Source organism: Dermacentor albipictus, chromosome 5 (assembly GCF_038994185.2).
Source record: "Dermacentor albipictus isolate Rhodes 1998 colony chromosome 5, USDA_Dalb.pri_finalv2, whole genome shotgun sequence".
Classification (NCBI taxonomy): domain Eukaryota; kingdom Metazoa; phylum Arthropoda; class Arachnida; order Ixodida; family Ixodidae; genus Dermacentor; species Dermacentor albipictus.
In genome coordinates, this window is record NC_091825.1 from 49,583,705 (window position 1) to 49,600,708 (window position 17,004).

General features: G+C 42.7%; 1 protein-coding gene across 1 annotated transcript in view; it reads right to left on the reverse strand.

The window, feature by feature from the left end:
• Window positions 1-15,784, reverse strand: part of Dg (Dystroglycan) — a 32,273-nt gene extending 16,489 nt beyond the window's left edge. Inside the window, exon 1 of the mRNA XM_065428492.2 lies at window positions 15,579-15,784. The gene's annotated coding sequence lies outside the window, so the exon portion shown is untranslated. The remainder of the gene's footprint in view (window positions 1-15,578) is intronic.
• Window positions 15,785-17,004: the final 1,220 nt, after the last annotated feature.

Here is a 17,004-nt window from a genome sequence, read left to right on the forward strand (position 1 = left end):
TTTCTTCAGATATCACGACGAAGGAGTGCCTCTAGCATGATGAAGAATGGCTAAAACACGGAAGTAATGAGGAGGTGGCATCATCTGGTGGCAGCAAACAAAAGCACTGTGCCAATGCCACAGTCTCTCAGATGAGGTGGCATGCTAGATAAATTAGAGGACTTGCCAATACCAAAGCTCAGTGTAATTGTGGCCAGAGCAATGCGACCATCACTCTTCATCGGCACAACAGCATAGCTTCAAGCACAGCAGAAACAATGGAATAGAGAGGAAGGTCACAAAGGCAGAACATGGGGCAGCATCTGACTGCCGAAAAATTTGCTCATTCTGGATGCATTAAAACAGACATATCTTTTTTTACAGGAATTTGAGGTGATGACCTTTATAATGCAAAGCACATCTGTTCAGGGCCCTGAATTATGACACAAGCGACTACTGCCCAAAACAACAAGAACCTTTATTGCTGCCTGCCGGTTAAATATGTACACGTTCAAAGGTGCAGCCCCCTTGCTCTCAGTGCCGCCTCGTAGCTGCCAACTCAAGCGCAAGGTGGCGACAACTACAATATCTACACCTTTAATAAGTTTGCAGGATCTGTTGAACTATTTGCTGTGGGAATTATTTTCATTATGTAAACTTACAGCCAAATCATTACTTCTTGATATTTTCAACTACCATGAATACAATCTGATACTCAAGTTATACAACACTGCATTTGTACAAACCCTAGGTGTCCTCACAAAAGCAGCCATGGCAACCAATGGCATTATTTGGGTGTAGCAGGCTAATATCTGTAAACTGTGTCTTAGTAACTGTATGGCAGCAATCAAATTGATAGATTAAATTTTGCCTTACTATGCCATGGTATATTGATCAACATAAACAATCTTTCTTTTTTTTTTTTATAGTGCCTTCAAATATGCATTCAAGATTTTTTCAGCACTCCGTGCCATCAACTGTGAAGACCTCCTTGTGCAGGTATAGATATGTGTTCCAGCGGCCGCGATGATGAGGCCATATACCTTCTACTACATCATGAGTGCAGCAAAGCACATTACATACGGGCAATGCCTCAATGCCTCATACAGACAATGCCTCAATCAATGCCTCAATGCCTCAATTGATTTACACTGGCTTTTTTTTACAGGTGTTATGTCAACGACCATCACAAATAAGTGCATGACAAAGAAATGAGCACTCAAATGCTCCTTTGAAGACAATGGCACATGAAATCAATGTTGAGTGCATAGCACTGTGTCCCATTGTTTCTCATTCATGCATCTGCATGAATGAGACATGCTTGCATACCTTCGACATCTGCGGACTTTGACTTACCCGAAATTTTTCGCAACACTTCCTCTCATAACGTTGCTACATTTGTTTTCTGTTTATTTAATTGTTTTGTAATAGAATCAATTATGTGTTTTTATTGCTTTTTACGCTTATATTATTTAGTAACTAGCTAAAAAAAACAGATGTCACAAGATAATTGTGAGAACTCCTGTATTTACTTATCAACACAAAAGTGCGGGCTGCACTCTCTGCACTCCCTGAACACCTGCAGTCGCATTTTTGTTGCTGCTCACCTATCAAGGCAAACGAAGGCATTCACTAAGGGGTTTTTTTATGTATTCAACTAAAACAAATATGTTTTTATGCCCTGCCTCTCTTATACCTACCACTTCTATTTATGTATTTAGTTGCTTATTTCTTTATTTGTTCGTCTACAGTCACCCAAAGGGCATAATAGCAAATGGAATAAGATATTTTTATACGGAATAAAATGGTGCAGGAGAAAAAGTAATGATATCAAGAGCAAGCTTTAGCTCCGATGCTCCTACCTAAATACATGTAAAAGCAGAATTCATTTTTCTTGGCAACCTCTGCACCAAATTTGACGAGGCCTGTTGCACTTAAAAGAAAAACTTAAAATCTTGTAACTGTTGGTTTGGAGTTTTTTATTTAGGTCATCAATTTTTTATTAAAAACTGTCAAAAATCGCAATTTTCAGAAAACGGAACTATCAAGTTTACAACTCTGTAACTTGGCAATGAAGAATGATATCACAATTATGTGAATTGCATCTAATAGCACATCTAAAGAAGACAAAACGTGTTACACATGAATCTTAAGGAATTTAGTAATATGTAAATACAGCTTTTGCTGTGCCCTTATATTAAACGGAATGAATTCAGGCAAGATATAAATTGACACATCAAATTTGTCCGCTTTGAATGATATAATGGATGCCCTTTACATAACCAAGGTGTGTGTTCCTGATGGAGAGCTATTAATTCGCAAGCTTCGCGCTTCTATTTTTCTCGAGCTTCTAAATTTTTGAAAATTTTTTTAACAAAGTTCCAAGCCCTAAATCGAAATTCCGCTGCCAACAGTCACTAGAATTGAGCTTTCTCTTTCCAATGCAACAGATTTCATTCAAATCAGTCCGAGGCTTATCTCACACACAAAAAAACGAGAACAAGGTCAACTATACAAGGAGAGCAGTAAGTGGTGAAACAAAGAGCTTTCCTCACTTCAGGCAGCGTGTAATTTTAAAGTTGTGTATGCAAAGCAAGATTAAAATTTTGAACACTTGAACACATAATTACCAGCACAATTAATTATCATGCATATCAGGGCTAAACTGACTTACAAAATGTAGCTGCAGCTTTTCTTTTTAATGAATTATAGCAGACCACCATTTTAACATGCCAAGTGGGCAGTCCCAACATTCTAGGCCAGAAGTCTCCAAAAAAGCTAGCCTTTATGCCATGGCTACACTTGCTGTTATCTGTCCCTTTGTAAAGTCTTTAAAGACAACATACCGCCTCGAGGTTATTACCAAAGATGTTATCTAGTGATCATCTCACTTCACAAACTGAACTGCACCAAACATGTCTTTTAGCTGCTTTGGCTGAATAACTTCTAAGTGGAAGCCGCAACTGAGACTTGGCATATTGTGCTGTCTTGTGTTGGGTCACCTGATATTCATCTCCAACTGCTGTGCTTCATTACTAAAGCCTTAAACTTTAACTCGGGGAATAGAATTCTTTCGATCCTTTCACTGCACTCCCATTATATGCCATTTGTGTTTTCTTGGATACAATTTTATTTTTTACGGAGTAGGGGTGTTCAAACAATGGAAGAACGGAACAAGGCACTGTTTGCTGAGCTGCTACCAACACATTTCTAGGTCAGTGCAAGGTGGGGGAGGGAGAGGGGATGAAGGGGTAAGAGGAATGAAGCTACGTATCTGTGACCAAAGCTGGCCTACTGGTTATTTCCTGCAAGCTATTGTCCATTTTTAGCAACATGCAATCTGGTCGGTAAAATATTTTTGGCACCAAACCTGCAAAAAGGATACCACAATCATCTTCGTGGGACAGTGATGAAGGCTGGTGGCAATGAAGGTCAATACGATGTGGCCATTCTCAAATTCTACTCAAAAAGCAGCCAGCAATGCAGCCTGCCTGCATTGTAGTCATGAAGTGGCTATATGCAAAAACACGCAGCCGGGTGCCGATGTCAGTGAAGAGCTATTGCAAAGAACATCCTGCAACGCAGCACTAGCAAGCCGTCGGAACACACAGCCCCACGCTGGCATCGGTAGTGCCAACACAGCATACAGGAACATATGTCTAACGTAGCAGAGGCTATCGAAGTACTAAGCTGGGATATCATGAAACAATTAAAAAGCTCAGCATAGCGATGAAATTGCGCCGAATATAATAAAGCATTTGCAATATCATGGGTAGCTTTTTGGCAGTGATAAAGTGGAACCCTGATACTTCTAATGGATATGAGAACTCCCTAATACAGCTTCGCTGCATTTGATGTACGAGTTGCTCAGATCATCATCTGCAAAGGTTCTTAAAAGTGAATTTTTTCTTTGCGAGCCTAGTCAGGTTTCGTGACCGTGGCTGTGGCCTGGCTGTTCCATTGCTGAATAGGCTAACCAATCACAGCGAAGTAAGTGCGCGCATCCGCAGCACTGGCCATGTGGCAGAAAGCAAGAAAAGAACCAGAAAGCTGGCATCTGCAGCTGCATGGTAATGAGGAAGTAAGCGGTGTGGATAGAATGGATTCAAATTGTGCTACGTACATATGCACATGCTGCCTCTGAAACCATGATGCATACAAGGCGTTCACCATATCCTCTAGTAGTCAGCAACTCTGCTTAACAAAAGGCTCGGTATAACTTGTGTGCACCCACGCTTGCGTTTGTGTGCGTGTATACATGTATGTGCTCATGTTTCAGCTCTCTATGCGCTCACACAAAGCTTTGCTGTAATAGATTCCAGCTCGTTGAATCTGATACATTTATTTTCTACTACTTTCTTTCTTCATTTTTGAATAGAATAGAGTATTCACTTTTTGAGTTTCTCAGACAGCTTCCTTGACATTCTTGTGTCTAAATATCCTGGCAATTCCAGGCTTTCCCTGCTTTCCAGGTCGCCAAACGCCTTGTAGTATATGTGCTAAGTACAGCAATGCATGCCAGGGTCATAATTTGATGGACATCTTCACTCACATTCAGGAGTGACTTTTGTCTCTCAGAACAGCTGTTGTCCTTGAAATTTCGCAAGAATAACCACTAGCAAATTGATTGGAAACTTCTTATGGTATATACTGTTACACATCTGAAGTTAAGAACTGGCCAAGATCAAGCAACATAACTATGTTTCTTATGCTTATCAAATCTGACTTTCGTTTGCAACTTTCAGAGTTGATCGTAGCTACACATTTCCGTCTGATTCAAGCTACTTTCGTTTCACAACACTGACTGACAAAGTGTATATCTGTGTTTTCTTTCTTTTGTTAAACCGTCTTGTCAGAACATCTGATCAATTGTGTAGTTTTCCACCACAATGTACTGTTTTTTCTTCACATATGTGCATCAATAATGGGTTTCTGTAGAAGAAAGAAATGAAAGAAATGAAAATGAGAAATGAGAAAAAGAGCAGTGAAAATGAAAGGCTTCCCAAAAATGAAATGCTTCTCTGTATTTCCTGCCAACAAACACAGCAGCCATAGAATTGAGTAAGGCCACTGGTCGAACATGCAATACAAACCAGGTCTATACAACTGTGTTTTGACTCCCACCATTACTCCTGCCATTGTTAATGAATGATGATAACTGAACACAACTCATAAGACGCACCAATTCAAGTGGCCATAAACAAATACAACACGCTTTTCGAACAAGTCTACAACCCCTTTTTAAGTCAACGAGTGCTATACACGACTGCCAGCGAGCTAGAATAGTGGAAAACCCAATACAGCATGCACGTCTGCATAGCCACTACAACTTGGAACTTGGCCAATATCAGCCTAGTACTACAAAAGAATAGTGGCTGGCTTTCTTGAGGACAATATTTCCAGCAGTGAAGCAAGATTCTACAAACAACTTCAGTTATAGTACTAGCTGCTCCATTTGACACTTTCTCTTGAGCTTTCCTTTGCTGCCAATGCAATAAACAGCCAGTAAACTAAGGAAATCGCTCTTAACTGCCATGCCAATGGTCAACGAAATAGTTCCAAGGCCTATTCCTTTAACAAACAATAAAGAAGAGTGTTAAGCTGCATTGATAAATTTATGTTAGTGCCGCATGAGCACAAACATTATGTTAACTGTTTCATGCCTTACAGGTCAACGTAATTAACAGTGTGCCACACAGACATGCTTAGTTCCATTAAATCTTAAAGCCATTTGAGAAGTAATAGGTCCTCACAAGTCATTTGGCTAGCAAATGCGTACTCACTCCCATTTCAGCAGTTACGGCTGCACTTGAGAGATACATTTATGATGTAAACTGAAATAATTCTGTATAAATTATGTGTGTTATTGCTTTTGTTTCTTGAACTTTTGCCCACAATATGTATCTTTTTGTAATATTAAAAGTGTCAAACAAACTCATTGCATTCACCGCAGCTATAATCACCACTATAATGTTCAACATAATTAAAAGTGAATAACAGCAACTTCAAATACAACAGATGCAAGGTATTATCCCAAGTTATCTTTTCGTAATGTCAGAGATTTGGACAGCATATGCTAGGGATTAATTAATAGTCTGTCGATAAACAAGCATGACATTACACTGCAAAGGAATCGAAGTCTCAACCAAGTTAGCTTCAACAATTTTTTCTAAACAAAAATAACCTAAACATGCAAGTACAAATTTTGAGGATGCTTAAGCTTCACCTTTAAGAGAGGAACGTGATAGCATTTAAAGGTTCCCAAGTGCTTCTCACGCTTCTCGGCGACTGCAGCTTATGTAACCATAATGTTTACTGGGAAGCGCTCGAGGTAAATGCTATGCACAAAGGCCAGCTTTGTATTTCTTTTTTTGATGGTGTGCAAGGAAATGAGGGAGGGGGACGGACGCTTCACTGCTGCTACGACAGATCTCAAACAGCAGTTGAAAATGCTATCACATTAAAAGGGGTATGTGTTTGAGTTTCCTTGTGACAGAATTATGTCTTCTCGTATATTCAAATTAGAATCCCACACTATCATGTCTGTAGGTTGTGTGTAAGTCGTACTTTATAATTTTTCTGGTGCATTTTATTTTGAGAAATTCAATTAGTTCAGTAACTTCATTGCACTATGCAGAGGTGCCTGCATGGTTTGGGTATGCGTAGTTGGGTATGTGCGGTTCGGAATGATTATTCCTGAAACGACAATCAACGTCCGCGCCAGATTTTCTGCAACACGGAGCCCTTAACGCTGCCACGTTAATACTTTGTAACCCACAATGTCACACTAATATACCAGCATTGTTATATAGGTGCAAATTCTGATAAATGAAAAACATTGTCTTTTGTTTTTTTCCCATTACATTTTCTTTCTACCAAATAAGCGCAAATAAATTCTTGAACAGATAATTCACCAGACTAAACTAACAGTGTTGTTCTTTAGTGTCCCTTCAACTCACTATATCAAGCTCCTTCTTCCCAATAAATTGGACAGAGGGCTGTAAATTGAGGGCAAACATTAAACTGAAACCTGTCTCGTTGGGAGACTTGAAGTTAAACCTAATTTAAATGCAAAGGCTGCAATGTAAATGGAGATTATGTGCAGCATGTCCTAACCATCTCTAAGACATTGAAAAATTTGTACTGCCTACGCTATTCCCGCCAGACTCACCAGTGCCTCTCACGAGAAAGACAAGAGGGACCACAAACCACCCTTATATTCATGTCGCATGCGCACACATGAACTCCTTTTACTCCTCCTTATTTATTTCGATGCATTCAGCGTCCCACTGTCTTCCTTCCTTTACAGGAGCTGAAAGCGTCCCTCGCCAAGTTTGGGCATTGCAAGCAGACAAGCGTGGTGCTAAAACATGCACCGATGATTGCGTCTGCAAAGCATGAAACCGCTACACAGCGGGAAGACAGCTGGAATTTCAAATGAACACCTGTGCGCCTTTCCTCTTGAGGCAGCCCCACTTATGGCTGAGGAATTAAGGTCACCCACACAAATGCCTCTACATCAACTGCACTGTTCGCAATGTCACCGATTATGACACATGACTTCGGTGAATACTCTAATGCAGGACCTACAAAACCACCAATGGAATTATGCCACGCAGGAAAAAAGAGAACACACAAAAAAGAAGAGACGGTGCTCGCAATATGTGATGCGGTCTATCAGCTCTGGTATGAGAGAAGGAAAGGAAGGAATGTTGCTTGTGGACACTTGCGACGCAAAGGAAGAGAGAGTTCATGTTGGCAGTAAAGCTCGCCTCCTGGTAGCACCAGCGATGCGACATTGTGATGTCTCCCATCTCCTCTAAAATGAACCATTCTGAAAAACTTTTGCGAGGAAGTGCTCCCTAACTGGAACTTCACAACTTCCAGTGTGTAACCAATGTCTCTGATGTGGCTAGGTGAGAAGTTTTGGTGAGAGGAGCTTTGCAATCTCTTTTGAGAGTTCAAAGAAGTACTCTTGTTCAGATAAAGATAAGATAAAGCTAAGGTAAAGCCAAGATAAAGTAGTTCAGATAAAGCTGAACTGATTTTTGTTTGTCTTAAGTTTACTGTTTGTAATGATAACCACTCTGGTTCCATAGTAGAACAGTTCAAGCAATGGTTGATCCCATTTACGCTTGCTATTGCTATTACACTTGACATGGAGTGGCCCACGATGTTTTATACTTTATTGTTCACTGCAAGGTTTACTACATCTGTCGTGTCATGGTTGAGCCCCATCGTGCTTTCCATCCGAGCACAAAATGGCCAGTCTAAAATCTGTGCAAGGTCTGTAGAAAGGAAGGCTTGCAATATTACTGGGCACAATATGCCCAGATCAGGGCATACAATTACAGCAAGAAAAGCAATAACCGGAAGTCACGTCACACCCTGCACAAAAACATGGGTAAGCATAAAGTTGCCAGCATTGCTGTCGGCACTGGTATGCTTGCCGAGTGCACTTTACTGCTATTATTGAAGCAGTGAATTCCTTGCATAAAATTTTATAATAATGCTTTTATTAGGCATGTGCAAATATTCTAAATTTTGAATATGACTCAAATGGTACCCACCATTCAATTAGAGAATTTACTACTAGAATTTGTCGAATAGTCATTTTTTTTAAATATATGATGGATAAAACACTTGTTGAAGCCTCGAGAGAGAGACAGAAAGATGGAGGCAAGAACTTTTGTGAATGATTCTACAGCTGTATAGCTGTGGTTGTTGCTCTGAGACACCAGTTTGTGAGAAATTGCACAGGGCTGATAACTTCGGCTCAACAATTTCCAGTCATTCAATAAGAACGGCTCCCTTTAAAGGAGCCTACATACGAACGTGTTCCAATTTACTATATGCCCAGTTTCATCACATCTGCATCCCTTTAATACAATGTACGGTGCTGCTGTATCACACTTCTTTCTTCAGGGAACACAACACTTTAGATGCACCTCGGTCGGTATAACGTAAAACTATTCCAATCTGTTTTTATTCCAAATCGGCCATTAGCCGTCCCCGGTAGGTCAAAATGGCTCGCGCTCTGCCCATAGGGGTGTCGTGCCCGCCCATACTAGAATGGCCTCAGACTAGAATGGGAATAGAATGACGTTGCCGCATTCAGACTACATTCACAGCTGACCCACCAGTGCCAAGATGGCAGAAGCCTTCGGCACTTTCCCACTGAACTTGAGCTTAAGGCAGCATAAAGGTGATGCTGAGGACAATGCCATTGTGAATTTTTTCCAGTGAACTTGATGGGCAAGTCGGGGGTGCGTCACCTCAACCGCACATCCATTGTAGACATCTTCTATTTTTCCCTCCTTGTCTTTCAATCTCGAAGCCTGTGCAGGTTTTTCATGGCACAAACGCAAAATGCATTTTACCATAGCTGTCCTCCAGCCTGCTATGGACTACTATTAGAAGACAATGAAATCTTTATTCCAGCATAGTGCCATACATTATAGTTGACAGTATCACCTGAAGCCTTAGCCTACATGGCTAGTTTTGTATCCATGCCCTAAAAGTCAGCATAAATTACAATCCAATGCGAAAAGCAAGAATAGGTATTATTATACACATGATTTAAACTCATGTTTTAGAGATGGAACAGTATTTGGAACTTTTCTACTGGCATGCTTTATGGCAGTGTAGTTAAACTTCTGAAATTGGTTTATTAAGGTGTGAGGCCACAAGGTGCCCAGGAGTGCCCAAGCTACTGCTTTTCGCCAGTGAGTGCTGGCATCTGAACGGTAATTGAATCTGAATAGTCCTGAATGGTAAACTGAAGAGACCCAGTGCTAATGGAAACTGGTGGCACCATTCCAACCTCTCTCCCAATTTCTTGCATCATCTATGCATTCAGAAGACACCTTTCAGTTTTGGCAGCAATCTGTGTAAAGGTTTCTATTATCATCATTGCCCCAAGGTAGTAGGTGGCACCCTCGGTGCTGTGCATATATGTATTGTTTGAGAATAAAGAACACAGTCTGTTGCCAGCTGTCAAAATCGGCTTGAGCAGCCTGGGCCTGCTCGCTGCCACCATACCATAAAAAACCGCGGAAGTGTCTACCCCTCTTTCACTGAAAATTGGGTTAATTTATGGGTGCTTGTCCGGTTGAAGCAGTAAAAACTCGAATGGTGGGCAACGAAAAACTTCTGCGGCAGGGCTACGGTAGCTACGAAATCGAAGAAAGCACGCTTATTTTCAAATGGTAACCGATGGGGTGCTCTAGCACCTGCCTACTCATCGTCACTGAACTAAGCGAACAAGTCAGTGCAGAATAGGAGGTCAATGCATTCATCGCTGACACGCGCAACTTGAACAGACCTGCATGAACAGACCTGTGAACAGCAGCTGCATGCATGCTCTATCGAGACCTGTCTCACAAAAGCCCTGCGACACATGGGTTTTCTTTCAAGGACTGTTCATTGTCACTCTACATTAGCTCCACTCCCATTTATGTTTATTTATTTATTTAAAATACCTTACATAGCCCAGAGGCCATTGAGTAAGGGGGACGAATGAGGATATTATAAGAAATGCAAAATATACAGCTCAAAAAAAGGGAAAGGGAAAGCATTGCACAGGGCTAGTACTAAAAAGCGGCAACAAACATAAGAGCAAAGTACAAAAAATAATTGAAGTATAAAAATAGATCACAAATGTCTGACACATGACTCAACAAAAAAAATGAAGCAGGGGTTCACGAACACACAACAGCCAAAAAGTGCGATATTTTATACGAGAAGGTTTTACGTCACAATGTCACTTGAAAGTATTTGCACAGCTGATCTTGGAATTATTGATGGTTGCATATGGATGCAATATTATCAAGAAGATCATTCCAAATAACGATGGCACGTGGAAAGGCTGATGCATTGAAGGCTTGTGTTCTTCCGTATATGCTCTTGATGCTGTACTGATTATATAAATGGCTCGAAATGCGTGACGGCGCTTCTAGAGGTAACGCAGATTGCCTGGTGCAGTGGCAATATTTATGAAATAAGCATAAAAGAGCAACTGAATGACGAATATGTAATGGTTCAAGAGAGATATCAAGTTTGATCTGTGTCACGCTCGAAAGGGAACTGTAGTTATGTGTAATGAAGCAAGCGGCTCTATTTTGTACGGATTCTAACAAGCTAATTAAGTAGTTTTGATATGGGGACCATATGGATGCTGCATATTCTAGCTGTGGCCACACAAGTGTTAGATAGGCCAGTTTTCGAACATTGTTAGGGGAATTCCGCAGGTTCCGGCACAGATACCCCAGTGTCCTTGAAGCTTTCGCACAAATGGTGTTGCCATGCGTGGCCCATGAAAAATTTGCACGAGATGAATACCTACATACTTGCATGATGATGCCTGCGACAATACCGTGCTATCTATGAGATACAAGAAGTTAAAGTTGGTACGCTTGCGGCTTAAAGAGATAACCTCGCATTTATTCGAGTGAAGTGTCATTTTCCATTTATTACACCAACTGGAAATTAGGTTAAGGTCACTTTGGACAAATTGGTCTTTCCCTTTCCACCACAAGAAAGCGAATATTCCCGTCATCGCCCCTAGCGGTCGTCTCACAGCAACCACAATGAGGTGAATATTTCTGTTGATGCTTGCGCTTTAGAGGGGATGGCTGCTTAACATATAATTTTCAGAATTCTGAAGTTTTGGAAGTGTTAATACTGGGTGCTTGTGCGATACTGGCGGCTTCCACGGTATTGTATGGTAGTGTCACAAGTGGGATCCTGCTTTAGAGCAAATGGCAGCCAGTTGAATGAAAGGCACGACAAAGTTCGTGCAAATGTGAGCGGCGCAATAGCTTAAGGGACTCCGATCATAAGCTCAAGGGACCGCAATCAAGGCTTAGCACTTCGTGAACCCAACTTCCTATTTTTCCAGCATGAGCTCGGTCACCTTGCATGGGGCAAGACAGATGTGTTGGGAAGCCTTCTTACAAAATTTCTCATTTTACAGCAGAAGGGCTAGTTGGTCGATGTTCATCTTCAATGGTAAGTGCAACAGATTATGAACAGATGACAAGTAGCACACTGTACAAGCATAAAAAACGTACTGCTCAAATAACCGTCATTGAATATGCATCGAAAGAAAAATGTGACAAATTTATTGTGCGAGATGTAATTATACAACACGAATGTTTCATCATACACTATCACTGCTACACTCCACTGAGTGGTTATCTCATCTACTCTTGTATTATCCTTTTGGATGATGTGACACTGACCTGCGTTTTGTTTACGTTTGTGTACTACCTGTCGTTTGTCAACATTTTATCAAACTTAGGCTAAAGCATGAATGCACTGTTACTGCCCTTTTGGTGCTGTTATGTGCTACTGTCACTGCTGCAATTGAAAAGCTTCTTTTATTTCACCTATATTCTGTATTACATATGTATATTGTCTCATATATGTATATTTATACATGGCTATACATGTATATATAAGGGAGCGAGATTAGGTCATTGCCAAATTAGTTAGTTTTATTTTGTGTCCTCACCATCTGTATCTGTAATGGACAGAAGTACCAAATTATAATCATGCTTAATAAAAATAACAAATCCCCAGGCTGCCTGAGAACCAAACAATCTCAAACAGGTAGGAAGGCATGCAATAGACAAGTTGCAATGCCTGCAAGACAGCTTTCCTACACTAAAATTTGACTCACAATGATAGCGTGGTCTGCCCTCATAGCAATTGTTTTATGCAGTTTCCATTCAACAAACTGCTATGCTGCATGCCAGAAGCAGCATAGGAGAACACCATTCAAGGGAAATAATAGAGTCCAAAAAGCGCGATAGAGTCAGTGGAAAGACTACAAAGGGATCCAGCCTTGGTACGTAAGCAATCTCTAGAAGCCAAACAAGTGCCAGCAAGCAATGCATTGCACATAACTTTTACAGCAAGGATGCGTTGTGCCACCACTGTGCATGAATTCTGGCAGTGCAAGAAAGCCGCCTTGCAGGATTTTGCAACTCATCCATAATGAGAAAAACAAAGGATGCTCCAGCCTTTCAGTACTGGCTCGGCATCTCCAGTTGAGATAAATTAGCAGCAGGCAATTTAGGGGGCTCGCATACATCATTGAAGTAGCTTGAATTCATGAAGCTGGTTAGGATTGAAACCATACCTTTGTAGAATGCAAATGAGTACAATGTTCTACACAGAAGAACACGAGATGCACCACACATGCCCCTGCTTCACAAGGAGAATGGCGATGTGCAGTTTACACAACGCTTACAGGAAACAGAGAAGTGAAATACACTTTATACACACATAATGGTGTTCAATGGACAGCAAACAAAGTATTTTCACAGAAGCATAAGTGACAAGATATTATACGGGTGTAACACGGTGCACTTTAAATTTCGATCGTGCCTGATCGGGAACGCATTTTTCAGTCACAATCGGCTCCTTTGCACACGCTGAGGAAGGAAGTTAATCGCCATCAATAATTTCTATCCAGATTGGGCTAGATCACAATTGAAATTGGCTGTGTGACTTGAAATTGAAATTGGAGGTGAATGGGTAGTCCTGTAATATCTCCAACCACATATTGCAATTATAAAGCAAAAATAGCTAATATTCAGACTGAGTTATCTGCAAGACAAACATGGCTTGTGTTTGGCCTTCATAAGGCAGCATGTCTTACTACATGCAGTCAAAAGGGGCAGGGAGGCTCACAGCAGATAGCTCAATGTCAACTCCTTCAAGATGAAACTGGAGAGATGCTGTTTGCCTACGACCTCTCATTCTGCAAAGGTATGGAAGATGCCAGAAACAAGTTGCAAAGTGTTGAAAGCTTACATGTAAGCCATGACTGCTGCTCTCCACATATGCAGCTTCCTGCAGGCGTCATAGGGACTGATGTTCGCTAAGGCGTCCACTTGATCAACAAGAATTCTCATCAAAACACACACACCACTGCAAACCAACACATATCATAGGCTATTCACTTCTGTGGTCATAACCAAGGAGGTTTTAAAAAAAATCTTGGGTGGAAACGGTATATGAAGGTAAAGCCAAATGCCGCCTTCTTCTTACTAGGGGAATCAATTAATATTAGCATGTGGCAGAGAAGCGGAGGCGTTTTCTTTCTACTTCCAGCAGGTTTGACATGGCTAATTTTGCCGCACTGATTATTCTTGATGTGCCTGTCTGCGTCGCAGGTTTTAGGATGAAACTTGAATGTGGCGACAACTTGTATGGTAGATCATGACATGAAGACTATGCTAATGGCAAATTCTGGCCAGAAACAACTTCTTTAATTTTTCAGTCACCCTAGAATTTATAATAAGAGAGCAAGACCAGTTGAACTACCACTTTTCTACACGTAGTTCAGCACGCTTTTAATGATGAAGTAGGGGAAAGTACTCGCTTCATCTCTGCAGGTAAGAATCTGCAGAAGCTGCCACTCCAGAATATATATATATTTTTTTTAACCTCCCTTGATCACAACATGCACCTAACTGCTTCTGCAAAGTGTCGCTCACTGACGGAGTGCTCAAACGATCCTTATGAAATTACCTCTGCCCCTTTAGTGCTTCGTATAATACGGGTGTCAAACGGCGCTCTTTTGTTCGCGATTGAGCCCGATCCGCATCGAATTTCTCGGTCGCGATTGGCTTCCTTGCTTAATCTGCAGGAGGGAGCCAATCGCGGTCGAGAATTTCGATTCGGATCGGGCTCAATCGCAATCGAAGGTGGTCGTGCGATACTTGCATAAAACGTCGTTCCACTGAAGGCTCCTGAACCTTAGTGAAATGGCAAGCCACCACTCTTGGCATAGCTAAAACTCCCAACTGAGAAACCGTCAAAGCAGCAAGCATTGAATCCCAAGTCATAAAGAGAGCCGAGGCGACTTCGGAACCACCTTATGTCCGATTATCGCTTTTTTTTCCAACATCTTGAACGCTACGTGCGCAAAGGGGTGCACGTGCTATGCTACAACAAAATCAATAAAAAGATGCACCGATGGCAGAGGCAATGCCCCGCATAGTGGTTGTGGCCACGGTATCGGTCGCGATAAGCAGAGAGGCGCGGCCCCAACAGCGGAGAGCACACACTGGAGGCGACGCAATGGCGAAGATCTTCCGCCAGCCCCGCACACAGGCGCGCCCACGCCTGCGCTCCCGTCCGCCCCCACGACTGTTTATGCCGCGGTCGCAGTGCAGGCCTAAGCTGCGGCGAGCAGCTGGCGTGCACTACGGGGCTTCGGGTTACCGAAGCGCCCGGCGCGATGCCTCCCCCACAATCGGCTCGCGGCCTGCCGAAACAACTTCGCCGGAGCATTCCTCGGCGACTGAGGTCATTCGCTCAGGCCCGTTCACAAGAAGCGGCACCGGCATACACTGTGGAGCCGAACCCGGCGGCGAGCAAACAGCTCAAGCGACGGCGCTCCGAAAGCCGATCGCATTCCTAGCATCGAAGCAAGCCTAACCCTCAGGCACACCGAAGGCGGCGACTGCCCTGCGCGTGCATCGGCTGCTGTTTGCCCGCTCGTGCAGCCGGACAAGCGCGAAACCGGCGCGTTCTCCACGTGTGACAAAGCTCGCATTCCTCCAAGGTCTCTCTTGGACACTCACCAGCACTGCCGCAGCTGCTGCCTCAATCCAAAGCCGTTCGATCCGCCATAAAGCAAGCGTTCGAGCAAGCGACACAGTTCAGAGATGCACAAGCAAGCCGCCCAAAGGATGGGTGACGGCGGGGGAGGGCTGACCGGAAGGGCTCCCCGTCCTCTCTATGTAGAGTCGCTCCGTGGAGTCGCTGCTGCTCTCTCATCATCGACGCCTACCCCGCTTCGCGGAGACCGCTCGCACCAATGCGCAGTTTCTGCGCTAGCTAGCCCTGGGTGGCGCTGTAGCCGCGGAGTTTCGTGGAGTTTCGGTAAGGGCTTTCTCCAGAAATGAAAGCGGGCTTCCAGCAACTTCGCGGACTTGTTCGGCGGATGTCATTTATATATTTAGGCGCGGACGAGCCGCGGCAATGTATATATAGCCATGTCCGCGTGGCTGGTCATCGATTGAGTTAGTACTTGACTGTACTTATTTTACCGCTAATTTAGTAGCGACCCGCGTGCTGGCTGCCATGTTCTTCAAATGAAGATATCTCCATCGCACTCAGCTCACGATCGTGAAGTCCCGCACGAACTCAAATCAAATCAAATATATGGATTTAAGGACAATGAAAAAACATTTCAACACCCACATTTGTTTATCTTTTTTTTTGCAAGAGCCGGCAAAAAAAAAAAGACCGTATGAGCAGTACGAGGCTTTCAAAGTGCTCTATCAGCCTCTTATTCATAAACACCCCTCCCCGTATGCCCAAAGCTCCACAAGACGAGGGTCACATGTACTCTACGCTACGCCACTTTACAAAGAATTGTTATATTGACTGGCGGAGCACTTATCGCCAATGGCGTACCATCTATTTTTAGAGTGATTGGGGGAGGTGGGACATGCTTCCACATTTCTCTCCTCTTTGTATACATATCTAAAGAGCGAGAGAGAGTTCCTTGACAAAAGCACGACTCCGGCCGAAACGTTGGAATAAGCAAACGTTTTGCACGTTCGCCCGTTCTTTTTGTATGCATTCAGAGAGTTATTAGTCAGAGTTATATTTGTCATTTGACAGACATCTGGGCAACGTAAAACTATTGCAATAAGTTTTTATTCCAATGTCCTGACGTCAAATTTGCGCATCCGTCTACGCAAGCATCGGGCGGTCACCCGCAGGGTTGTCTGAACAGACCAATCAAACGCTGTCCAAATTCATAGGAGGTCACTTTTGTTTGCTTGAAAAACGAATAACATTGCCTACACTGAGGGGCTTGTCTTATCTATTTGGCTGACAAGAGGCGAGGAGCACGCTGGAGTGGAGAGGGATTTTATGGGGCCGAACAACTGCCATAGAATAACCGCTGCACTGAAAATCGATAATCGGATGAAGAGGGTGGTGCCGACGTCTGCGATATTGGTCCGTTTTCCCTTACTTAGCTTACGATGGCTGGTC